Below are 27921 nucleotides of genomic sequence, written 5' to 3'. Positions count from 1 at the left end.
AGTATCTTCACAGACTACTTGTATATAGAGGGTGTTGACTTCACATCAGCTGAAAATGTATCCCATAATGTAAAGCACATTTCCTTTCAGATGTATATATATTGCTATGCATACAAAGGAATAAAACAAGAATATAATTTCTTATCAAGTATAACATACTTTATTTTTTCTAGAAAGACAAAATGGCAAACTGTGTGTTTACATTTTGGTAAACATACCAAAAAATTAATAAGAGTCAATAACATTACCTCTAAACACAGTCAAAAGTAACTATAGAATTACACGTGTACCATAGTAAAAATTAATTCATTATACAGATGTTGTGTTTTACGGATGGTAAGATATCCATCAGTTTGAAAAGAGTTCATTATTTTTGATTTTTAATTTTTATGGTGCAAAGACATCAAAAGTCATACTGCGCCAAGATGCAGATTATAGCAATGCATATGGTAAATGGCATAGGCCAATCACAAACATCCATGCCCCAGGGCAGGATTCAAACCTGCAGCCTCTTGGCTGAAGAGCGTATACGCTAATCACTAAGCCAACCAGGCTAACCAGTTTGAATAGAGAACAATAATAAGGAATTTGAATAAAGAAACAGGTAAAGCACATGCATTACATTGGAATCCCTCTATTTATATAGTCGTGTGTTCATAGGTTAAAAACTAGTAAGCTGAATATAAAAATTAATATTCAGTATTAATATTCTGGTAAATAATAGTCTTTACTGCACTTGTTGTTATGTCTGAGGCCATACTTGACTGACAATAACTGTGAGCATTGGCAATTCCATCTTGTTTCCTAATTTATTATTATTATTACACCCTCCATGGAGTCAACAGACTCATTATGGAAGGTTCATTCAACTGACAACATATTTATCATACAGAATATCTTAAAGTCCCTAACACTCCTTGCATTAACAAATTCTGGTAATGCACTCCATTCATTGACAATTCTTCATGTAAAAAAATTACTCCTTACACTCCTCTTCAACACACTTTTACATAACTTCCACGGATGACCTCTTGTTCCACCCCTCTCTTCTTCTACTCTTTTTATAATCCCCTCTGGATAATCTGATAAAATCTTCTCACTAACTTAACCTTCTCTCTGTTTACGGGGGGTGCAAACACACCCCAAAAAATTTTATTACCTGACACCTCCAGGGAGTCCAAAGACTCATTGAGGGAGGACACCTACTCTACAACTCTCTGTTTCCACACACCAACTACAATGAACTGCAACTATACCAATGGCATCTACCACCCACCACCACTAGCATTTTTACAGACAATCACAAACATCCATGCCCACAGTGGGATTCGAACCAGCAGCCTTTCGGCTGGAGAGCGGATACACTAACCACTCGGCCAACCAGGCAGGAAAAAAATGATGGTCACCTAACCATGAATGAAGAAACAATAATAGAGAAGCAGTAAATCCGATTATCGGATTTTGGCACAACGGCAATATATTAATGGCAATTTAGTTTTAACTACATCCATGGAACTAAAAATTGGTGTTCAATTTCTGCATTTGAATTTGGGTACATTTTTTTTGGCAGTGTATTGATAAATTTATTGCATGCTGAGCAACTGCTTTAAATGGATTCATTCCAGATGCATCTTTGTATCTCGTACTTCAGCCCATAATAGTTCAGTGTTTTCTATATTTGTCCATTTATTTAAGTGGATAGTATTGTACTGGTATTCAGCAGCAGCAACATCTTTTTCTGTTTTCAGGATTATTTCTAAGATGGGAGTAACAGGTTCTTTTGTATGTTATAGAGTACTGTAAAAAAAAAAAAAAAAAAAAGATCATTCTTAAAATATTCATGTTTTCAGGCAACCTTTGCTTAAGCTGTTTGAAAAGACCAAGAAGAAACCATCTTGCCCTATTTCTAAGATTGTGCTCATTTTGTGTTATTTTCTTTTGTATCATCAACTCTGAAATTTTTCTTTCAAATCTGTAATCAAGATTTTGATTTGGATCCAAATAGTCATCAATCTCTGACTCTAGAGAATAGACTCTGGATGATGGTAGCACTAACGTATTAGCAACAGAACAAATCAAACAAGAAAGGTCTTCAAATAATCTCATCTTATCCGCACTGTTAGATTCAAAAATTTTGTTAAATTACTGAACTTGAACTAGAACAGGATGCAAAAATAAAAGGTATAACAGATTCTTTCATCTTTGTACATCTACAAAATTTAAGCTTTGTAACATTTCTCAGTCACACTTATGACTTCAAAGTGAGTTTTTAATTCCAACCACTAGCTGATAATTCTGTCTACTGCAGGTTCAATGAAGAACCACCTTGTTGTACAGTTGTATACAATTTTCAGAGGAGCATCATTTTCACTGATAGTTTGATTTAGCTCTTTGTACGCTGCTTGTCTTGAAGAAAAATGTGAAAAACACTTATATGTTTCGGCAACTAAAAATTCTAATTTTCTTGGGAGAGATTCTGCACAGGTGTGAGACGTTGCCCGTTGCAATGAATGGCATAAACACGTAATTAAGATTAAGGAGGGAATATATGCTTTCAGCTGTTATTGACACTAATCATAATGCTGGCGTTGTCTGTATCAATTGCAATGAGATTTTTAATGTCCAGTTTCTTGGTCAAGAGCTCTTTTTTCAGTGCAGCCACAATACCACTAGCATCACACTTTTCTAGAACCACCATACTCAGAAACGTATGCATAATTTTGTTGAATTTCTTGCTATAATAAATGATGACAATTCCTAAAATCTTATTCACTGTGATATCATTCGATTCATCTATTAGCAAGCTGAAATTTCATCTCCAATATCTGCAGTTAAATCTTCTTCAAAATGCTCTTAGAATATTCTTTACAATTGCAGAGCACTTGGTTCAGTGCATTTTTACCTTTGCCATAATTTGACTGTCTGGGATGATATTTTTGCAAATATCTACTAGATGATCGCAACTGTTCAATGATGAGTGACAACAAAGAAATAATGCTAAGCTGCCTTCAAAGTTCACTGTCTCATCACACTTCTTCACAAGCATATTTATAATAGGAACAGCTTTATATGGACGATGTTTCTTAGTTTCACTACGCGTTACAAGCTGACAATATTTAGCAGCTATATCACATCTGCAAAACCTACAGTGGCCATTTGTAGCATCACTAGAAACTTCACACAACCATTTACTAAACATTCCCATTTGCAACCACTCACTCCTAAATTTTTGCTTGTACGCTTTATTTGTCTCTTTGCTCATTTTTGAAGAAGGATATGCAACTCTTTAGTGCAATAAATTACGATCAGTCTCTGAAAACTTCCCACTTGCTATCATAACTACCAATCAGAACTGTGCAATAGACTAACTTGTAGCAGTGCTATCAACTTCAAGACAGCAAAATGGCAGACTGTTGGACCACATGACTGACTGACATCATTGCGCATTTGAAATGAGTATACATCAAACATACAATACAATTCTTTATCAAATGCAAACATCTGGAAAACTTGAAAACAATTTCTTTAAGAGTAGGTTATAAAAATGACTAAAAAGAGCTGAAACAAGTTCTGAAGGAGCTAGATTGGGAGCTAGGTGCTAGATTAAAATTTTTGCAGCTAAAGAAGAAAAAAAGGAGCTAGATCTAGCTCCAAAAAAGCTAAATTAGCAACATTATTCACAATTGACTATGGCAACCCATTCTACTCCTTCACAACTTTCCAAGCAAAAAATCTAGTCCTCACACCCCTACTAACCACACCTTTATTAAACTTCCAGGGATGGCCCTTTGTTCTAGTCCCAAGTGCTGAAACATTTCCCCTGTATCTATCCTATAAAAACTCTTTAAGCAATTTAAACATTTCTATCATATCGTCTCTTTATCCCTTATCAACCAACTTCTGCAATCCACACACCCTCAATCTATCCTCGTAGAGAACATTCCACAGGCTACACACTATCTTGCTCACTCACCTGACTTGGTCTCCAGGAAACCAAGGAGACCAGACTTCAGCAAAGTAATCCAGATGTGGGCATATCAAGACCTTATAAAGAGGCAAAACAACTAACTTATCTCTACTTGTTAATGTGTTCTTCGATAGCCAAGTAATCATATGAACAACCGTAGCAAAATATCCTCTAAACTTCTCTCTGTCTACCACCACCCCTAAATCTCTACCTTAATCTATTTCCTGTAGTATAGTGGCATTAATATGATACATAGCTTATAATCTATTAATCCCAAAATGCATAACTTTAAATTTCTCCATATTAAACTGAAACCCATTATTTTTTATCCACACTGACAGCCCATTTAAATCATCCTGCAAGCTCTCTACATGGCCTTGATTAACTATTACTCTACCTAATTTTGTATCATCAGCAAACAACTGAATATTTTCTTTCAAGTTATTTCCTATTGCTGGCCTGGTTGGTCGAGCGGTTAGCGTATCCGCTATCCAGCCAAAAGGCTATGGGTTCGAATCCCGCCGTGGGCATGTATGTTTTGTGATTGTCTGTGAAAGTACTAGTGGTGGTAGGTGGCATTGGTGTTAGATGATGAAGGTTGGTGGAGTAGTGAGACAAGGAGTTGTAGAGTAGATGCCCTCCCTCGATGAGTCTTTGGACTCCCTGGAGGTGTGATGTAATAATAATAATATCATTTATGTTCAAATTCAAAGCAATGGTTCCAGCACGGAACCTTGCGGCACACCACTAGTCACCTGTTTTCGCCTCAATTCTGCCCCTCAATATTCCACTTTTTGATATCTGTTCAGGAGCCATCCTCTTATCCACTTAACCAGTGTCATATTCATCCCCATTTGTTCTTATTTGCATAACAGGGTTCCATGTGGTATTCTGTCAAATGCCTTTGCAAAATCCAGCAAAATCATCGCATAGCCATTTCCTTTATCCAACTCATCTGTTACTGTATTATAAAAAGTTAGTAAATTACTAAAGCATGACCAATCCTTCACAAAGTCATGTTGATCCTCATACAGTATCATATTTTTATCTACCCATCCTTGAATTCTTTTTTTGACCAATTTTTCTAGTACTTTTACCAGCATGCCTGGGATGCTGATTGGTCTATAATTTGATACTGCAGTCTTAAAACCTCTCTTATGTAAGAGAATTATTTTGTTCACTTTCCACTCCCTTGGAACTCTACCAGAGCTGAGATTTAAATTAAAGAGCCTAATCAAAGGAATTGCCAGTTCCCTTGACATTCTCGCAAAACTCTAGCTGACATCCCATTTAATCCCACAGCTGTATTTACATTGAGATTCTGCAATATCTGAAGAACCTCCAATTCATCCACCTCTGCTCCCACATTAGTGTCTTTCACATAGGTTAATGCAGTAACATCATTAGAATGATATATCCCTGCAAAGTGGTCACTCAGTAACATGACTATTTTATTTGTTTCTGTCACTTCGTGATCATCATCACTCGTTAAGGTTAATTTTCCAGAGTCATTCTTCCTGTAACTTGCCACATAATGAAAGAACTCTTTGGAATTTCCTTGACCTGCTTGGCTAGATTTTTCTCATAATGTGATTTTGCCTTCCTCACCATGCTAGTCATGTTTCTCTTTATATACCCTCCACAGCATTTTCTTCTTCTGCAGGCTCAGCTTAATGATATTACTCATCCATCTAACTCCTACCTGTTGTGTCGGAAAAAGTGCCAACTCACTTTTAATGAGTCATCCTATTTCCGACCAAACATAAGGTAACGTTAAAAACCATGGATATGGACATGCTTATGCCTCCGTGAAGAAAATGTGCATCTTGGTAATTCAAAACTATGTCTAACCATTTTTTTTGTAGATATTAAGTAATTTTTGAGAGACCCATAATTCAAATTGATAATGTTTGTGGATTATTTAACAAAGGAAGATTATGTATAAATGCTGAAAGATGTATATAAGATGATATATGTATTAAGCCATGTCAAAAACAGTTCGGAGCTGCGGTGACCAATCGGCCACCGTTATGTGCATGATGTAGTCACCAAGAGAAGGCGCTCACATTAGCTATATAGGTTTCGGCACGGAATTCAATCGCTCTCGTATTTTCTGTTCCCGGTTCCTGATCCAAGTGCTGGATAGCTGTGAAGCTTGCCGCCGTGCCCAGCAAGATTCTCCCGTTGCTGTACGTGCCGCGTCAACCATAGCCACAACTGAGGAATGCAGCCAGAGAATTCCAGAAAAGAGCCGTTGGTTAGCCAACGTATAAATCAGCGAAGAGGTGAACCTCTTTCGAAAAGAATAGGAGTATGTCGCAGACGCCATAAGAAATATACGGTGAGGAAACCCGGAAGTCTGTTTAAGGAAGTCCCAATAACTACCAGAAAAGCAAGAATGGTAAGGTGCAAGTTTTCGTATTAAATTGAATAATAACCAAAGAGGGTATAGGAACCAGAGGATTAAGGAACTCCATATAGTCAACTTCCACTTTGTGTCTAAAGAACTGTAATCTTTTGGACATTCTGTCTATGTCTAAAGAGCAAGTGACACTCTAAGCTTAAGCAGAGCTGGGAACCAAGGCTTTGGATTATTTATGTTAGAAGAAACATCGTCATCATTGTATTAAATTTGAATTTGAATATTAACTGAATTTTGGGGGAGGATAAAGCCTGAGCATAAGAGAGAATACTGTCCCATGAGAATTTTGCAAGACGGAGTACATCTGATATGCTCCATACTAGGATTGTAGAATGTATCTATGTATATGTGTTATTCCCATATATGGGAACTGAGCAACTCAATAGAAATTAACCGAGCCTGAACGTAGTTATACAAAGAAGAGTATGAGATTGATAGTATAAGACTTTAGAGTAAATTTTTTTGGATATGTAAATTTAAGAGGAGGGGGGGAAGTTCAGCCTCTTTAGAATTGAAACTTCTAACTAAAGTGTATATATGTATTTGTCTAAAATAAACGTATTTCTTTAATTCAAACCTCATGAGTCTGTCATTGTTCTGAGAATTGAGTTACCACTTGTTAAATTTCGGACCATGCATGAGTAACAGGGAAATCCATTAGTAACTAAGAAAGGGGGACCACGACTGCAAACCACTTGATCCCTATATTGTTTTTCAGTAGTTTAAAATTGAGTATCAGAATTCAGTTGCCGGCTGGCGCAGTCGACCTAAAAGGTATATAAATTTGTCGGCAACGGAATAGCTGAGAATAAGTAAGATATGTAAATAATATAACTAATAATAACAGGGCAGTATGTAACATAACATACCTGATTAATCCCCTCCTTATCCTAGGTATGCAATTTAATATTGCTTCCTCTAGATCAGCTGCGGCCCCCTTGGAGGTCGTTAGTTTTGTTGAGGAGGGATGTGAAATAATGAAAACAAATTTAAAATGTTTCAAGACTAAGTGTGCCATGTCAGATGTGTATGTAAGATGCTAGAAACATAATATTTGCATTTGATTTTTTTGCAATATTTGCTGTGTATGTTTTGTATTGAATATAAATACAATAAATATTATAATAATATGTCTGTATTATGATTTTTTTTTTTTTGATGGGGACTGTGAAATATTTAAATTTTTTCATAGGGGCCTTTACATCCATAAGTTTGGAAAGCACTGCTCTTGATAACCCTTAACTATATCCTATGTACTACTAACGTCCTTACCCTGCAGTGTTTTATGCCATGGCACAGATTTAAGCTTCTTTCTAAACTTGTCATAATCACCTACTTTGTAGTTCCACATATACCAGCATATACATATTCTACATATACCCACAGCTGGCATGGTTGGCAGAGTGGTTAGCATATCCGCTCTCCAGCCAAAAGGATGCAGGTTCAAATCCCGCCATGGGTATGGATGTTTGTGATTGTCTGTGAAAATACTAGTGGTGGTAGTGGGAAGACTTTACTTAGCTGTAGTTAGTGGATTGAGTGGTGGAGACAGAGATTTGTAGATAAGTGTCCCCCCCACCCAATGAATCTTTGGACTCCCTGGAGGTGTCGCGTAATAATAATAATATACCCTTTCTTGACAGAATATTTATCATTTTGTACAATCTCCCAAGTCAAGATTGCATGACCACTTTCACCAATTGCAGGCAATGTGGTCAGTGGTTATGGATGGCTGTTCTGATTCTATATGATCAGGTCCAACACCCTCCCACCCTCTAGTCCCTTTCCATCACATGCTGCCTTAAGTAATTATCTCTTAGTAGGTGTATAAATTCTATTTTTTTCTTGCCATGTGACCTTTCTTCCTTTCCATCTACATCTCCATAATTGAAATCCCTCATAATAATCACTTGATCATTGCGCTAAGTTGCTGATGCATGTCTTCCAGATCATCTGTGGAACTCCCTGGTCTATAGCAACAACCAACTGTATATTTTGTCTTACTGACCTTAATCTCACACCAGACTGCTTCATATGAACAGCCACCCTCCTACCTGTTTCCTATTCCTTTTGGCAACAATTCATCTGCTATCATCAGCAGTACACCTTCCCCCCCCCCTCTTGATACTTGTGGCATTAGTATATAGAAATTGCAGCATCCCTTTAGTTCCCCACCCACCTTTACTTCCAAAATTGACTACCCTATTCAATATTTTTGCTTGATAGACTAGATTCCACATTTGGTCATTCTCACGTTCACTCTCCTCAATGGTGCCTTCACATAAACTCACTTGCTTCTACCTTAATTACTTATGTTTTCTTGAATTTGCATTTCGGCATGCTTGGTGAACAAAGCTCTCTCCAGACATCTAACACCTAAACAATTTAAATCCAGTCCATCAGCATTGTAAAAATCCTTCTTTCCATTAAACACAGACCACAGACCAACAAATCCTACATCAATCCATCCTTCTGCACAATCTACGTACAGACTCATTGGCTACCAACACCCTCACCCTCAGTTTGCCTCTATCATAGCGTGGTAAGACTGACGATTTCACCTTCTCGCTCTTCAGTTTGCCTCTTAAAAACTCCTTTAGATTCACCCTCATAGAATGCTTCTCGCCTCTCAAGTCATTTGTACCAACAAAGACAATCATTTCCTTCTACTTACTTTTTGCATCTGGATGGCTTGGCTAATATTTGGAGTAAAGTGGATAACAAACAATATTAAACAGGAATTGCATGCAAAAAAGAGGCTATAGAAGAAATATAAGGAGACAGGTGAAGAGAAGATGCATGAAGAATATAAGACACAGGCCAGAAGAATGACTAGTGTGGTAAGGAAAGCGAAACTGGAATATGAGAGGAGATTGCCCTAAGATCCAAAGAAAATCCTAGGGAATTTTTTACCTATGTGGCCAGTAGGAGGAGAAATGACTGTGGAAGAATGATATTGTGGGATATCATTCAGAGGACATAGTGGAATTGTTCAATGAACACTTTATTGGAGTATTTCATCCTAGAGGAGTCAGTTTTAATGCTAGAGGGATAGGGCTGGTTCGAGGTTTAGAGGTACAGGAGGAGAGTGTGTTTCAGATACTGAGTACTATGGATGTCAGTAAAGCTGTGGGACTGGATGGTATTTCACCACGAGCTTTGAGAGAATGTGCTAGGGAACTGACAGTGCCTTTAACCTGGCTTTTCAATGGAAGTCTGGCTTTGGCAAAGGTGCCCAGGGAATGGAAGGAAGATAAGATAGTGCCATTGAATAAGGGTAGTAACAGACTGGAAGTGTGTCTAATTATAGGCCAGTCTGTGTGTCATCGGTAGTTGTTAAGATCTTGGAGAAAGTAGTGAGGGACCATATACAGCATTGGGCAGATGAGGGTAATGTTATCTGTGAGAGTCAACATGGATTTGTGAAAGGACGCTCTTGTTTTAGCAATATGCTAGCCTTTTATAATAAAGTTACAAGAACATTAGATGAGGGAAAGGCATATACTCCAATTTTCTTAGACTTAGCGAAGGCATTTGACAGGGTGCCATATGATAAGCTGATATTTAAGTTGCAGCACATGAGTCTGGATGTCAGATTGGTCAACTGGATTCACGATTGGCTGTCTGATAGGTATCAGAGAGTTGTGTATGGTGGAGCAGTTTCAAGGAGGCAGAGGGTTACAAGTGGGGTCCCACAGGGCTCAGTACTAGGACCTATATTGTATAACCTTTATATCAATGACATTGCCAGTGGATTGCAAGGGGATATTCAGTTGTTTGCGGAAGATGCGAAGCTGAGAAGGATTATTAGTAATAGTGCAGATGCGGCAGCCCTGCAAGAGGATTTACATAAGCTAGATAGATGGGCAAATGAATGGGGATATTGGTTTAATGCAGCAAAATGTAAGGTCTTGAGGTTTGGGAAACATCGATGGGATGCTGCATACTCTATGGGAGGAGTTATACTGGAGGAAGTAGGGGAGACAAGAGATCTGGGGTTGATGATTGATAGAAACCTGAAACCTGAAGTTTAGGGGTTATATTGCAAAGGTGGTGAAGGTAACACAGAGGATTGCTGCAATTATGAGCAGGACACTGACCTGCAGAGATAAGAGGGTTATCATTCCATTGTATAAGTCTCTGATCAGACCACACTTGGACTCTTGTTCTCAGATTTGGTCCCCAGGATTTGAAGGGGATAAATTAACTGTGGAAAGGATACAAAGAAGGATGACAAAGATGGTTTCAGGACTGTACAAGCATAGTTATGAGGATTGGCTGAGGGAATGTGGACTGCAGAGTTTGGTCTATAGAAGAAGGAGAGGTGATATGATTGAGGCTTTTAAATTGAGAGGTGGTTACAGGGTTGACACTGGGGAGTTCTTTCGCTTGGTTGAACAGCGGGAAGGAGTGATGACAAGAGGCCATCCCTGGAAGTTACAAAAGGAAACTGTGAGCAAGAGGGTAAGGAGTGGTTTCTTTGTGCGGAGGGTGGTTGAACCGTGGAATGCATTGCCTGATGGAGTGGTGGGAGCGAGAACGGTCAATGAGTTTAAAGAGTGGTATGAGAGACTTTGTGTTTCTTAGGGGGGACGTACCCTCGATGAGTCTTGACAGACTTTATGTTCTTAGGAAGGCCCTCCCACGATGAGTCTTTTGACTCCATGGAGGCCTGAATAATAATAATAATAATAATAATAATAATGTGAATTTTTGCCCCCAGGAAACACAAAGTCTCCATACAAATGATGCACTAAGTTAACAACTTAGAAGATGAAATGTAGGATTTGATGATACTGGAGACCAGAGAAATAGTTTGGAAAAAAATTTCATTGGAAACTTGCAATAATGTAAACTTAATTACATGACACTATCAGTATCCTGTACATCTAATGAGAGTAGTTATCAGGAAATGGGTATAAACACCATATTAATGTTGTAAATTGGGTCAGTTGGATTGCATCCCTCTAACTAAGAAGCAGTTATTTCAATAACAGTTGAGGATTAAGGCACCTTCTCTTAATGAACTTCCAAACATGGCAGATTACTTTCTTTCTTTCTCTCCTGCTTCTTTAAATTATCTTCTAAATCTATCGAGCCCCAACTGTAGTTCTATTCATCTTTTCCTAGCCATGTTTGGTTATCTCGGGGGGGGGGGGGGGGGGGGGGTCATGTGGTCCTCGCCTAGAGGTAACCAAACATGATTAGGAAAAGATGAATAGAACTACAGTTGGGGTTTGATAGATTTAGAATAGATATTGTTGATAGCCTGATTATCAAACTGATCCATCCATATCATCACAGTCTGATGTGAGAGATTTCTATAATGAATATAAATATTGGAACGCTTTTTAAGACCTTAAAATATACATTAAAAATGAAAGTTTATTGTGTACTATAAATTAAAGATGCCAAGAAATTATATCAAGCTATTATGAAATCATATTATGGAATAATAAGGCAACTGATGTGAAGTATCTTCACCATTCATGAAGATGCTTCACACACAAACATTGTTTGCTTAGTGAAGTTTCATTTCACTATATGCCCTCACCATGCAAGTATATGCACCAAGTAGCACAGACCCAGATGAAGAAGAAGAAGGATTTTTGTAGTTGGCAGAGTTGTTAGTTGTAGTTGGTGGATTTGAGTGGTGGAGACAGATAGTTGTAGAATAGATGCCCTTCCTCGATGAGTCCTTGGACTCCCTGGAGGTGTCACGTAATAATAATAATAAATAATACTGTGTTCATAGCTGATTCAAATACGGGATTGGAAGAAATGCTAACCACGATAATCCAAACTGGAAAGGAGTATGGAATAGAATTAAACCTTAAAAAGACCAAACACATGATAATAAATAAAGGAAGTACAATAAAAAGCAAACTAGAAGTGTTAGGTCATACCATACAACAAGTGGAAACATACAGTTACCTCGGATATAATAAATTTAGTTTAATCCTTTATCCAAGTGTGAGCAAACAAAGTTTGCGCCTGAAAGTATCTTCAGGACTGGGGTAAGGTGGTACAACACCAGGACAATCGTTGCAAAGGTGGAGCAAGCTACCAACACTCCTGTCTCAGTATCTCCTATAATGCAAAACACATCTCCTTGCCGATATGTCTAATGTTATGCATTAAGGGAAGGGCCACTACCCAAACTAGTTTCGACCTTTATTGAAGGTCGGAACCAGCTTGGGCCTGGCTCCCACTGAAGAGACTTCAATAAAGGTCGAAACTAGTCTGGGTAGTGGCCCTTCCCTTAATGCATAACATTAGACATATCTGCAAGGAGATGTGTTTTGCATTATAGGAGATACTGAGACAGGAGTGTTGGTAGCTTGCTCCACCTTTGCAACGAGTTTCCCTGGTGTTGTACCACCTTACCCCAGTCCTGAAGATACTTTCAGGTGCAAACGTTGTTTGCTCACACTTGGATAAAGGATTAAACTAAATTTATTATACTCTAACCAAGTGAAAAATAAACTTTCAACATTCAATTACCTCGGATACATATTCACAGTCTGGGAGAAGGAAGGAAGAAATACAAATCAAAATCTGAAAGGCAAAAGCAGCCTTCTGGAATAATAGATACATTCTCAGAAACAATATTGACAGCATAACAAAACTAAGAATAATCAAAACATACGTGTGGTCAGTCTTGAATTATGGATGCAAAAACTGGATATTAGATTAATGAACAATGGGCATTCAAGTTGTGGAACTATAGAAGAGTCCTCAAAATTTCATGGAGAGATAAAATAACAAATGTAGAGGTGCTATGAATGATGAACACGAAGAACCAACTAGTCAGAGACATCACGAATAGGAAGATGAGAATGGTAGGACATATAATGAGAGAACTGAGTAAAGTAATTATCCATAACTGTGAACCTTCAATATGAAGATGCCACCTAACAAGAATATATGCCCTAAATGAAACTAACAGACCAAAGAAATGCTGGAAAGTTGAAGTAAATCTTCAAGTCTGTATAAATGTGCTTATGAATATCCACTAACAGGGAAAAAAACTATGGATATGCTTCTAATTAGTTAAAACTCTGTATAACAGTTAGGAGAGAAGGTTAGCACTCCCCTTGATAAGGACAGACCGGCCCCTGGTTCTAATACATATAAGGTTAAGGCACTTTCGCTTACTTCGCAGCACTTAACCAATTTTTTGAACAATAAATCGCGCGTGAATTAAGTTCGATGGAGTTTGTTAAAAGCTGGTTGGTATGGATGAAGTTAACTAAGCTTAGGTTGACGTCATATATGTGACATGACCACTCCTGTTGTCATATATGTGACATGACCACTCCAGACCAAGGAGCACAGAGGGTGGGGACCGGGAGATGTTGAGACAGTTGCGCGTGGCAAGTGCAAGAAGAAGAACGATTGTTATGGAAGATTTTAACTACAGCAGTATAGATTGGGGAAAGGAAGATGCATGTAGCCATAAGGGAATGGAATTTCTAGAATTCTTGAGGGACAAATGTCTTAAGCAACATGTAGCAGAGGGAATGAGAGGTTCAAGAGTTTTGGATTTGGTTATTATTATTATTATTATTACCACGGGCTACTCCAGGAGTCCTTAGACTCATCGAGGGAGGCCCTAAACATCATGTTCACACAGCTGTTCAACATTCTCAGAGTATCTATCATACCTTGCCTTGAACTCGCTCACTGTCATAGCACCCACAACAGACTCTGGCAGCTTATTCCACTCATTTACCACTCTAAAAGTAAAGAACCCAGCTCTAACACCCCTGCTAACCACGCTCTTGCCCAGCTTCCATGGGTGTCCCCTAGTTCTCCCACCACCAGTCCTGATCTCAAAAATATCATCTGAATTAATCCTATAGAATCCTTTTAGCAATTTGAATGTCTCAATCATATCTCCCCTTTTTTGCCTATCAACTAGTTTCTGCAACCCACAAATCTTCAACCTGTTCTCATATGGTGCATTCCATAGACCTGCTATCATCTTAGTCACTCGCCTCTGGATCCTCTCAACCTCCTCCCCATCAAGAAGGAACCGAGGTGACCAAATCTGGGCACAGTAGTCGAGATGAGGTCTTATCAGGGCTCGGTACAGAGGTACAATAACTTGTTTTTCTCTGCTCGTCAAGGTATTTTTCAACAACCAAGTGAGTTGATGAGCTGATTTAGCTACTTTCGTAATGTGCCCTCTAAACTTCATCTCCCTATCCACCAACACTCCCAAGTCCCTGGCCTCATCAATCTCTTGGAGTACAGTTCCACCAATGTGGTATACTGCTGCTAATCTTTTCACTCAGAAATGCATAACCTTACATTTTGTCACATTAAATTGACATCCATTCTCCTCAGTCCAGAACTCCAATCTATCTAAGTCATCTTGCAAGACTTTGACATCTTCTGCATTCACTATCGCCCTACCCAACTTTGCATCATCAGCGAACAAATGAACTGTCCCACTTAGACCATTCCCTATATCGTTAATGAACAGATTAAACAGCAGTGGTCCAAGAACAGAACCCTGTGGCACACCACTAGTCACAGGCCGTTTTTTGGACTCTACTCCTGAATAAACTACTCTTTGATATCTCTCCATCAACCACCCAGCTATCCATCTCACCAACCCTATATCCATTCCCATATGTTGTAGTTTACGGATTAGAATTCCATGTGGTATCCTGTCAAACGTCTTTGCCAGGTCCAGCAGTATCACTGTAAACCCATTTCCGTTATAGCATCAGAAGAGCTGATAATAACTGAGATGACATCTCTCCCACCAGTTGGAGAGAGTGACCATATGGTTTGGACTTGGAAAATGAATAGACATGCAGGAGTATCAAAGAGATGGGAACGTATGTGGAATTATAAAGCAGGCGATTATAATAGTCTTAGACATCAACTTGTGGAAGTTTCCTGGAGGGAGGAATTGGAAGACCAGGATATCATTAGTGCTTGGGAAATTGTGAAGGAATATTTGTTAGCACCAATAGCAAGCTGTATTCCACGAGTGACGAAGAGGACACAATTTGGAGTAAAGTGGATGGCAAACAATATTAAACAGGAGCTACATGCAAAAAAGAGGCTATGGAAGAGATAAGGAGACAGGTGAAGAGAAGATGCATGAAGAATATAAGACACAGGCCAGAAGAGTGACTAGTATGGTAAAGAAGGCGAAACTAGAATATGAGAAAAGATTGGCCCTTAGATCCAAGGAAAATCCTACAGAATTTTTTAGCTATGTGGCCAGTAGGAGGAGAAATGACTGTGGAAGAATGACGTTGTGGGATAAAAATGGGAATAGAGTTACTGATGCAGAGGACATAGTGGAATTGTTCAATGAACACTTTATTGGAGTATTTCATCCTGGAGGAATCAATTTGAATACTAGAGGGATAGAGCAGTTTCGAGGTTTAGAGGTGCAGGAAGAGTGTGTTGTACATACTGAGTACTCTGGATGTTAGTAAAGCTGTGGGACTGGATGGTATTTCACCACGAGTTTTGAGAGAATGTGCTAAGGAACTGACAGTGCCCTTGACCTCTTTTTCAATGAAAGTCTGGCTGTGGGAAAGGTGCCCATGGAATGGAAATAAGGTAAGATAGTGCCATTGCAGAAGGGTGGTAGCAGACTAGAAGTGTCAAATTATAGGCCAGTTTGTGCATCATCAGTAGTTAGTAAGATCTTGGAGAAAGTAGTGAGGGACCATATACAGCATTGGGCAGATGAGGATAATATTATCAGTAAGAGTCAACATGGATTTGTGAAGGGGCACTCTTGTTTTAGCAACATGCTAGCCTTTTATAATAAAGTTACAAGAGCATTAGATGAGGGAAAGGCATACACTGCCATTTTCCTAGACTTAGCAAAGGCATTTGACAGGATGCCACATGATAAGCTGATATTCAAGTTGCAGCACATGGGTGTCGGGATGTCAGATTGGTCAACTGGATTGGCTGTCCGACAGGTATCAGAGAGTTGTGTATGGTGGGGCAGTTTCAAGGAAGCATAGGGTTACAAGTGGGATCCCACAGGGCTCAGTTCTGGGACCTATATTGTTTAACCTTTATATCAATGACATTGTCAGTGGATTGCAAGGGGATATTCAGTTGTTTGCGGAAGATGCGAAGCTGAGAAGGATTATTAGTAATAGTGCAGATGCGGCAGCCCTGCAAGAGGATTTACATAAGCTAGATAGATGGGCAAATGAATGGGGATATTGGTTTAATGCAGCAAAATGTAAGGTCTTGAGGTTTGGAACACATCGATGGGACGCTGCATACTCTATGGGAGGAGTTAAACTGGAGGAAGTAGGAGAGACAAGAGATCTGGGTTTGATGATTGATAGAAACCTGAAATTTAGGGGACATATTGCAAAGGTAGTGAAGGTAATGCAGAGGATTGCTGCAATAACGAGAAAGACACTGATCTGCAGAGATAAAATGGTTATCATTCCGTTGTATAAGACTCTGATCAGACCACACTAGGACTATTGTTCTCAGTTCTGGCCCCAAGATTTGAAGGGGATAAATTAACTGTGGAAAGGATACAAAGGCGGATAACAAAGAGGGTGTCAGGACTGTACAATGTTAGTTATGAGGATCAGCTGAGGGAGTGCAGACTGCAGAGTTTGGTGGATAGAAAAAGGAGGGGTGATATGATTGAGACTTTTAAACTGTTGAGAGGTGGTTACAGGGTTGAAACTGGGGAGTTCTTTCGCTTGGTTGAACAGTGGGAAGGAGGCATGACAAGAGGCCATCCCTGGAAGTTACGAAAGGAAACTGTGAGCAAGAGGGTAAGGAGTGGTTTCTTTGCGTGGAGGGTGGTTGAACCGTGGAATGCATTGCCTGATGGAGTGGTGGGAGCGAGAACGGTCAATGAGTTTAAAGAGTGGTATGATAGACTTTGTGTTTCTTAGGGGGGACCTCCCTCGATAAGTCTTGATAGACTTGTGTTTCTTAGAAAGGATCTCCCACGATGAGTCTTTTGACTCCATGGAGGCCTGAATAATAATAAAAACTACTGTGAAGATCCATGATGAAACCAATTTCCTATGTGGAACAAAAACAAACTAATATCTTCAGTTTAGGCATTAAAATGTCTCAAATATACATTTTTGATATATGGGGCTGCTAATCTCAATGCTTAAATCACAACAACGACAGTGACTAACAGAACCTGGCAATAGCACCTTGCTGCTGACAGACTTATTGATTTGGTTCAAATCTGCTGCATTGATGTTCCAGTTTTTGAGTCTTTTTAGCTTTAGAATGTTATGTCGATATCAGAATTGTTCTTAAAGGGGGAACAGGAGGCAACAATTTTCATCAACACCTCACTGCTTATTACAGATGTGAAGTGAAAGAGTAAATAATAAATAAATAAAACATGTTTGACATTCAGCTTTCTAGCTCCTAACCTAAAGAAACAAAGTTTTTACTGGGGTACTATAACATATCCACGTGATCTTTTTGTGAATGCTAAAAACAACTCCCAAATGCAATCAGCATAAAGAGAAAGTAAAAAATGGCCAGCTAAATATGATATTCTGCAATTAATGTTATCAAAAGCACATGCATTCTATGTAAGGTAATTATTGTATACTTATTTCATCACCGACTGAATAAATACACACTTCCCATACTAAATGCCAAACAACCTAAAAACATAAATATAAAAAGCACTTTCTTTAGCCGTAAGAAATATAGCTAAGATATCCATTTAGACTGGCATGAGCATGTTGAAGATTAATTATCAACATATGACAATTATAGAGTGATGAATGCGCAAACAGTAAATGGATTTAAATGAGTGGTACAGTTTGTGTTGTCTAAGATGGGCCTCCCGTGATGACTGTTATGACTCCATGGAGTGCCATAATAATAATAATAATAATATTATTATTATTATTATTATTATTATATGACCCAACAGAACTCTGATCCGCCTGACTGAATCATTAAGATACTAAAAGGAGACTATAAACTATTGAAAGTCAGTCCGTAAACTTGAAAACCTAAAGAACATCGGTTAAAAGGCTGCTCTCGATACTCATTACAAAAGTAAATGTAATACAAAAATTAGATGAAATAATATCTACACAGCGAGTCAATAATACTCGTCAGCAAACATGCCAGAAATCTTATCACCTAACATAATGAAATAAACAGGACGCATTTTTCATTCATACTTAATATTTTTGTTCGGCTTCCTTAAGCAAAAGAATCGGGTTTTGTTTTTTCTGGGTAATGTAATTAATTTGCACCAGAAAGAAAATTGCCATATTTGACAATTTACCTGACTATCATTGCGGAGATATTTATCCATTGCGCAGAGTTAAGGTGTTATATTCGAGAGACCTTAGTCTCCCGCGATGAGTCTACTGATCCCATGGAGATGTCCATATAATAATATGTTACGGTGTTATATGTCAATCGACAACATTTTCAACAATACATTTGTTTTGTATTTGAATAACTACCGTTAGACCGTAAGACATGTAAAACAGCTACAGATACCTGAATCGCTACAAATAAGAACTAAAACTTGGCTAAATCAACTTTGTAAATACTTCAGAAAGTACATGATATATATACCTTTATGTTCTTTTTAAGCATATAACACTTACTTTTTTTATTATTATTATTCACCGAAGTTCCAGGTTAACTTGAAGACTTACTGTGATAACAATCGTAAGTATACAAGACCTCGCTATAGTATCCTGCTGTAGCGTTTTTATTCAGAGCACTGCGGTCACTCACTCGCTGGCGAGGTCAGAAAGGCTGATTTTTTTTTTTTTTTTAATGTGCATAAAACCAGATAGATGATAATTAGCAGTGAGAACGTAATAACAGACGGATGACATGAAACATATTCGAAGTACTAATTCCATTTCATACTAAAACCAAATCTTCACCGTTTATGTTAAGTAATTGTTATTACTAGCATTACAATAAACATAGATAACTACTAAGATGCTATAAGATGTTAGTTAATGAAAACTGATTCCTTATGACACCGACCGTATCGACGTCCCGTACGAATGACAACAAAGACCTTAAACCTGCCATTACACCACCTTTGCTAAAAGGTACAACAGAAATTCCAATTGCTTTTGAGTGTGGTTAAATCCCAACGTCAACAAACTGGATAAGAGGAAGTGAGTTTTGCTTGTTTGTTTTTGAAATATGATTACGACAGTTGCACAGAAATCAGAAACTATAAATACAAATTTTTATTTTTACTTTTTAAAGGTATTTGGTTCCTTTTATCTATTTAATTGTAAAACATCTGTAAGTGATTTGGCAATACTATACCATTTACATGACTGAAGTGAACAATTTATTTAACATGCTTGAATAAAAGAAGCGCCATCAATGCTCATTTCAATGGAAAGGAACTTGAAAATATAATTCTTTTTTTTTTTTTTTAATTTTTAACCATATACATTCCTCGAGTAAGAAGCAGAATGCGTGCGAAATCATTCAAAAATTATGCTGAAGAAATGAACAACATTATACCTTTAGCATGATTTGAAATGTACTAACAGGATTGAACATGAATTAACTTTCTGATCAACAGATAAAAAGCATATATTATATCTATAACTATCGACCAATCAGTATCTCAGGAGTGGTGATGGTGAAGATTTTGGAAAAAATGGTCAGGACTCACATTCCGAAATGGGCTGACAGTGAATCTCTCCTTTCAATGAACAGCGTCGGTTTACTAAGAGAAAATTATGTTTTAGCAACTTGCTCACATTCTATAATAATAATAATATTACAATTGAAGAAGAAAAGGGGAAAGGATATACCATGATATGTTTGGATTTGGATAAGGCTTTTGATAGAAATGATACGCGGATTTTTTCAGAAAGATTTCAATAGGCTGGAATTGTGGGCAAGGGAAAATGGAAGACTGTTGAATAAATTGGAGAATATGAGTTTGGATTATAAAATATTAGCGTGGATAACAGGATGGCTGACTGACAGATATCAAAAAGTGGTATACAGAGGATGTGAGTCTGCAAGATTAAAGGTAACTAGTGGTGTACCACAGGGTGTGCCATCTTTGTTTCACTGTTATTCAATATGTACATTGGATGGATAGGCGAGATACAGCTATTTGCTGATGATGCAAAGATAGGTAGGGTAATCAGGACTGCTGCTGATATTCAGTACTTGCAGAATGATTTGAATAGGTTGGAATTGTGGGCACAGGAAAATGGATGTCAGTTCAATGCCAATAAATGCAAAATCATGCACTTGGCGTGATCGGATATCCAATGTTGTATTATATTGATGGAATTATGTTAGAAGAAACTGATCAGGATAATACAGTCGTAAATATACGACTATTTATAGTTTGCTATATGCATAAGATTATATGTACTATTGTGTCATTTACAGGATATAAATATGTTTATGAATTGTTGTGTTGTTTTTCTTTGTCAAGGTATGAAATCATTTTTGCTCATTCTTGAAAGATGTAATTATTGCTGCCATGAAAAATTACAATATCACATATCAAAATTATTGGTCAACGATCACAGTAACGATTTAAGTCAGCTACGCTACATACACGAGAGTTCTGAAATACTATACCAGAACGATGCATTGTGTAGGCAAAATCACCCTGGCATACAAAGGAAATGTATCCGGAAAGCACCCTATTTCAGAGTAACTTTATTAAAAAATCAACTAACGCGTTTTATTCCCTAATAGGGAGTAGGCGAGGCCTTTATACCCTATCTAGCTTTTGGAGACTGAGTGGGCAGTTCAATCTCCACCACTAGCCAATCAGAGATAGCTGGCCCATGTCTATCACTAATTATAGCAGCCACCGATGAAGAGGCTGGCAAACAAGTGCTGCCATCTCTTGGTACCTAACCCTAACAAGATATGTCACTGTCTGAAATAATGTGGGTACTACGGTCGATTTTCTTGAGTTTATGGGACGAAAAACCTGAGTTTCCAGGAGGAAAAACCCGCTTGCCTATGCCAGAGATCCACTAACTCGGGAACCGGTCAAGATAGGCTTAGAAAAGTTCCTCCAGTTAGCGACTAGACTAGAACCTAGGTCTAACTTCAAGCGGCCAAGCGCAGAGGACACAAGCGCCACTTCTATTATTATTATTATTATTATTATTATTATTATATTCAGGCTTCCAACAACATAGATCATGCCGCCAAACAAAAAGAGGGGGTAGAATATTAATATTTATCAAACAAAAATTAATAGCAAAAGAAACGGCCTATCAGTTTGAGCATGCTGAAACCCTTTGACTCGAAATCACTAATACCACCAATAGACAGCATCCCATAATACTAAATGCTATTTACAGGCCACCAAACCTAAACATGATAAAATTCTTGCATGAACTCAATTGCTGGCTTTCAAGCCAAGAAATATGCTCAACCAAATACCTAATGATGATTGGCGACATAAACATAAATATTGCAAACGAAAACCAGAACAACACTGTACAATACCTAGACACGCTATCCATGTACAATCTAATACCAACAATAACATCATGTACTAGAGAAGAAATATTCGGAAATACTATCACTGCCTCCTGTCTAGATCATATAAAAGTCCGAGCACTACTAAACAGTTACACTGTATCAGTCATAAAGTGCAAAGTAGCAGACCATTACTTCACCGCTCTAAACCTGCACGCCAAGACAATATCAATGCAATGTCCCACACAAGAAAAGCGACAGAAAACAATAATAGACGAAGAAATAGTCAACCACGAAATAAGAAAAACAGACTGGAAACACCTGCCATGAGATTCAGCAGATATCTTAAACAACAACATTAAACTCACACTGGAGGAAATATATAAGAAAGCTACAAAGAAAGTTCGTTCAAAATTCGTTCAAAAACAACACAAAATCCTTGGATAACACAAAACTTAATCCTAGAAATACACAGAAAGGACGCTTTATGGAAAGAATTAAAGCATCCGAATAACACAGCTTTAAAAACTGAATATAAGATAACAAGGATTACAACACAAATCAGAAATGCAAAAAGAAGCTACTACAGAGACAAACTAACCTCTGCACAAAACAACATGAAACAAACCTGGCATCTGATCACTGAGATGCTAGATTTTGTTCCCAACACCACCGCCTCCGAAACCATAAAACACAACTTCATGAAAGACGCAAAACCTATTCAACATCTAGCAAATGACTTTAACCAATACTTTGCAGACTCCATCCAAGACCTGCACAGAAATATTCCCCCAATCACAAAACGAGACCCTCCACTTGACCACAATCAAAATAGACATTATGTTTCCCAGCCATAAAAGAAGCAGAACTTCTCTCTGCAATACATCAAATCAAACCAAATAAAGGTTTGATCTGATGCAAGAACTGCACAGAAATATTCCCCCAATCACAAAACGAGACCCTCCACTTGACCACAATCAAAATAGACATTATGTTTCCCAACCATAAAAGAAGCAGAACTTCTCTCTGCAATACATCAAATCAAACCAAACAAAGGCACAGGAATTGATGGTATCAGACCTAAAGATATAAAGCAACATGCAACTAGTTTAAGTCCTATCCTACTAAAATTAATAAATAAAATGTTTAAAACAGGACAGATACCAAGTATGCTAAAGACCGCTATAATCACACCCATGTACAAACATGGAAAAAGAAATTTAATCAGCAATTACAGATTCATAGCAACATTACCAATTATCAATCAAATTATGGAGCGGATCATACTGAAGAAAGTCACAGCACTGAGATCTTTCATATTATCCCCAAAACACAATATGGTTTTCAGAAAAATAAGGGAACAACATCTCTCTTGGAAGACTTTACAGACGTAATTAATACCGCCTTAGACAAAAACAAAATTGCCATGGTAGTCTTTATTGATCTAACTAAAGCATTCGATACACTTACACATCAAACCTAGTTAGAAAAGCTGAGGCATGTTGGAATAGACGGGCCTCTTCACAGATGGTTTACAAACTACCTTCAAAATAGAAAGCATATCACACGTATCTGGTCAAACCGAAGCAGAGAGCTACCAGTAACATGTGGAGTACCACAGGGAGTTGTACTCTCCCCAACTCTTTTCAACATTTACACGCACGACATTAATCAGCTACCATTCAAAGGTAAGATATTCCAATACGCAGATGATACAGCAATAATATCCATCCATAATAACGCAAGCATAGCCCAAACAAATATGCAACATGACATAAATCTGATCATAGACTAGTTCACGAAAAACTCCATACACCTAAACTCAGAAAAGACAAAATTAATGATATTCAGAAATCCACTGACTCGACTAGTTGATAACAAATATATAACCATCCAACATCCACTTTCCAACATAAAAAACATACAGAACAGCAAAACCACTACAATCACTCAGGTTGAAACAATACCATACCTTGGAATTTACTTCGATGCAGATATCAATTGGAATAGCCATATAAACTATCTACACAACAAACTCCGAACAATAAGTGGCAAACTCTACAGGTTAAAAGACATAGTTCCAATACGCCTAAAAACACTAATATACAAAACAGTATGCCAAAATATACTAAGATACGCTATAACAACGTATGCTTTCTGTGCACCCTACAAATTAAATAGATTAATGTCGCTACTGTACAAAATGATAAAACTGACCTTTTGGGAACAAAGAGAAAATAACGACCTTATATACATTGCAATGTCAGAACACAAAATACTGACAGCAAAACATTTATGTCACTATGCAGCTTTGCTAAAACATTATTTCGATGCCAACTACAGGACAGTCAGAAATACATACCGTCTAACAAGATCTCTGACTACTAATTATATCACATATAAATACAATAATCACTACGGAAAGGCCACGCGAAACCTGTACATCACAGACATGATAAACAAATTACCTTTTGAATACAGAAACCTTACAAACTACAATAGCCTGAAAAGAGCTCTAAGGACATACTATGAACAAGAAACACGCACCCAAAATACCATACAAACTTAATGAAACACAATATATTCGTTCAGGTTTCCAGATGCATCAATACATTCCAAGTCATTGTGTGTGTGTGTGTGTGTGTGTGTGTGTGTGTGTGTGTGTGTGTGTGTGTGTGTGTGTGTGTGTGTGTGTGTGTGTGTGTGTGTGTGTGTGTGTGTGTGTGTGTGTGTGTGTGTGTGTGTGTGTGTGTGTGTGTGTGTGTGTGTGTGTGTGTGTGTGTGTGTGTGTGTGTGTGTGTGTGTGTGTGTGTGTGTGTGTGTGTGTGTGTGTGTGTGTGTGTGTGTGTGTGTGTGTGTGTGTGTGTGTGTGTGTGTGTGTGTGTGTGTGTGTGTGTGTGTGTGTGTGTGTGTGTGTGTGTGTGTGTGTGTGTGTGTGTGTGTGTGTGTGTGTGTGTGTGTGTGTGTGTGTGTGTGTGTGTGTGTGTGTGTGTGTGTGTGTGTGTGTGTGTGTGTGTGTGTGTGTGTGTGTGTGTGTGTGTGTGTGTGTGTGTGTGTGTGTGTGTGTGTGTGTGTGTGTGTGTGTGTGTGTGTGTGTGTGTGTGTGTGTGTGTGTGTGTGTGTGTGTGTGTGTGTGTGTGTGTGTGTGTGTGTGTGTGTGTGTGTGTGTGTGTGTGTGTGTGTGTGTGTGTGTGTGTGTGTGTGTGTGTGTGTGTGTGTGTGTGTGTGTGTGTGTGTGTGTGTGTGTGTGTGTGTGTGTGTGTGTGTGTGTGTGTGTGTGTGTGTGTGTGTGTGTGTGTGTGTGTGTGTGTGTGTGTGTGTGTGTGTGTGTGTGTGTGTGTGTGTGTGTGTGTGTGTGTGTGTGTGTGTGTGTGTGTGTGTGTGTGTGTGTGTGTGTGTGTGTGTGTGTGTGTGTGTGTGTGTGTGTGTGTGTGTGTGTGTGTGTGTGTGTGTGTGTGTGTGTGTGTGTGTGTGTGTGTGTGTGTGTGTGTGTGTGTGTGTGTGTGTGTGTGTGTGTGTGTGTGTGTGTGTGTGTGTGTGTGTGTGTGTGTGTGTGTGTGTGTGTGTGTGTGTGTGTGTGTGTGTGTGTGTGTGTGCGTGCGTGCGTGCGTGCGTGCGTGCGTGCGTGCGTGCGTGCGTGCGTGCGTGCGTGCGAATTTCTCAATCATAGATTTCGTAGCTTCCCAACACAGAAAAAAAAACAATAAATAATAACCAACTGGTGTCATCCTCACATAAGCTTACATATAAGCTTCGAGGATGAAAGCAGAGAAATTAGTTCTCATCCAAGATGTATCATATGTAACCAAGTGCATGTAATGTACGTATCACATGTAAACCAAAGTATGTAATGTATGTATTATATGTAAACAAATGTATGTAATGTAAGTATCATATGTAAACAAATGTAAATAATGTATCACATGTAAACAAATGTAAGTAATGTATCATATGTAATCAAATCTATGTAATATATGTAATAACTTTAACAAAAGTATACAATATAGAGTTATATCCATTGATGTTGTATATATAGAGTGTAAAATTGCAAAGAAACATCTGTAATAATCATTATGAAAATTATAATAATATACGTTGTGAACAGTTATTGTTATTATTATTTTTAAAAAAATTTAGGTACAAGAAAGTATTTATTTTGCATAATTATCTTCATATAATGTATGTAATTTATCTGAGAAATAATAAAATGTTAAAAAAATTATTATTATTATTATTATTATTATTATTATTATTATTATTATTATTATTATTATTATTATTATTATTATTATTATTACGTGAGACCTCCAGGGAGTTCAAAGATTCATCGTGGGACTTATAATGTCGCACCTCCCAATACTTATAGCAGGTGAGCGTATCTTTAATGCCACATCTTCCACACTTATAAGCAGTTGCCAATTTGCTATAAAAGTATTTTGGATATCTCCTTTAAATATACTGTTATTCATCCAAAAACTTTCTCTTGTGTCGATATCAGGACTGCATGCAGCCCATTCTAGTTATTCTGCAATAGCATGTACAGAGTAATATAATGCATTGCCTTGTTGAAAGGTACATGAATCTGTTCTTTAAAAAGGTCACTGTAGGAATCATTGCATTATCGAATTATCGAGAAGTGTCACATATATGCTGGCATTTACTCCCCCCCCCACACACACACACTCACTCATTAGAATAGGATTCACAATGAACACAATCGATCGCGTAAACTCATCTAGTCCTGATTAAAGTTGATTTTTCATGTAACGACGTTTCGTTACATAAAAAATGAAGACAGGAATATGAACAACAACAAAAAAGGACAATTTTTTTAATTAACATTTTTTGTTTTTTTACAGACTGAAAGAGACCTGAAGACTCCCAACTCATAAATGGCTGTACCAAATGAAATAGTACTTATGGTAATAGAAGGATTTTGCTTTTTGACTGCTCTCATCTGCGTATATATACGTTGCATATATAGTGAGCCTGCTTCTCCAACTCCAACTACTATACTCCAAAGCCTACATTCAAAATAGAAACGGGCGCTAACCTGATGGCATATCAGGCATCTCATTTTCTTATGAACAGAACGAAGGAACAGCTTACACACCGCTGCCCACACAACCAAAAGTAAGTGGAACCAGACCATGCGTAAGACCCTACTACGATCTTCTAGGCATCTGTCCTTTCACTCAAAATGAGTGCAGTCCAGATTTCAGCTTGCAGTACTTCCTATAGGAACTCCAGCATTGATTTCAGATTTCAATGTACCCACTCCATCTGCTAATCCCATTTTCGGTATATTCACTCCAGCTTTCTGTCCCAATTCTAGTATACCATCTCCAGCTATTAAACTCAATTTTACTATAACATATCCAGTTGTCGATCCCGATTTCGGTATAATTCCTCCAGCTACTAGTTTTGATTTCAACGCACTTTCTCCAGCTGTAAATAAGTTAACACTGGAAATAATGTGAACCACCTTCCTATGAAGAGGTAATGGGGAAAACAACTATATATATATACTGTATCTGTAAATAATATGAGTGAATATAAAATGATAATATCACTGCAAGATGTGTATCAAGAATATTTAATAAGTATTATGTCTAATAATTTGCATAGATACATGAGATTATATATGTAGCTTTGCTATTTACAGGATATAAAAACGTTTATGAGTTTCTATAGTATGTTCTTTACTTTATCAATGTACGAAATCTGTTTTGATTCTCATTAATTAAGAGTCATCCTTGAATCATGTAGTACGTTTAGATTTCCCCTCTGTTATAACGCGGTACTGGTCAAAGATTCTAGACACAAATATCATATTACAGATCTTTTTCCTTGCTTTCCAAACCTTGGAAGCAAGTGAAGGAGTCAGTAATTTAAAGACATGTTCAAGTAGTCGTGCTTTAGAATGAAAACTCATGTCACATAAAAGAGGTCTCAAAACCTGTAACAGAATGGTGTTTGTATAGGCAGAATAAACTTGGAAGTGGTTGTATATATATTTCTCGAATTATATAAAATATTGGAAAAACAGTAATTGTATTTCAGAGAAACT

At 37.8% G+C, this 27921-nt stretch overlaps 1 protein-coding gene and 1 non-coding gene across 2 annotated transcripts in view; one reads left to right on the top strand and one right to left on the bottom strand.

The window, feature by feature from the left end:
• LOC150109710 (uncharacterized) overlaps positions 1-27921 on the bottom strand; it is a 493008-nt gene that overhangs the window by 441188 nt on the left and 23899 nt on the right. The gene's annotated exons all lie outside the window — the stretch shown is intronic.
• Positions 13453-13573, top strand: LOC150109711 (U6atac minor spliceosomal RNA). Its single transcript, XR_016550573.1, has one exon. It is a non-coding gene; the product is annotated as a U6atac minor spliceosomal RNA (small nuclear RNA).

Source organism: Typopeltis vanoorti, chromosome 2 (genome assembly GCF_054136105.1).
Source record: "Typopeltis vanoorti isolate ZY-2024b chromosome 2, IOZ_Tvanoo_1.0, whole genome shotgun sequence".
Classification (NCBI taxonomy): domain Eukaryota; kingdom Metazoa; phylum Arthropoda; class Arachnida; order Uropygi; family Thelyphonidae; genus Typopeltis; species Typopeltis vanoorti.
This window is presented reverse-complemented; position numbering and strand designations above follow the sequence as displayed.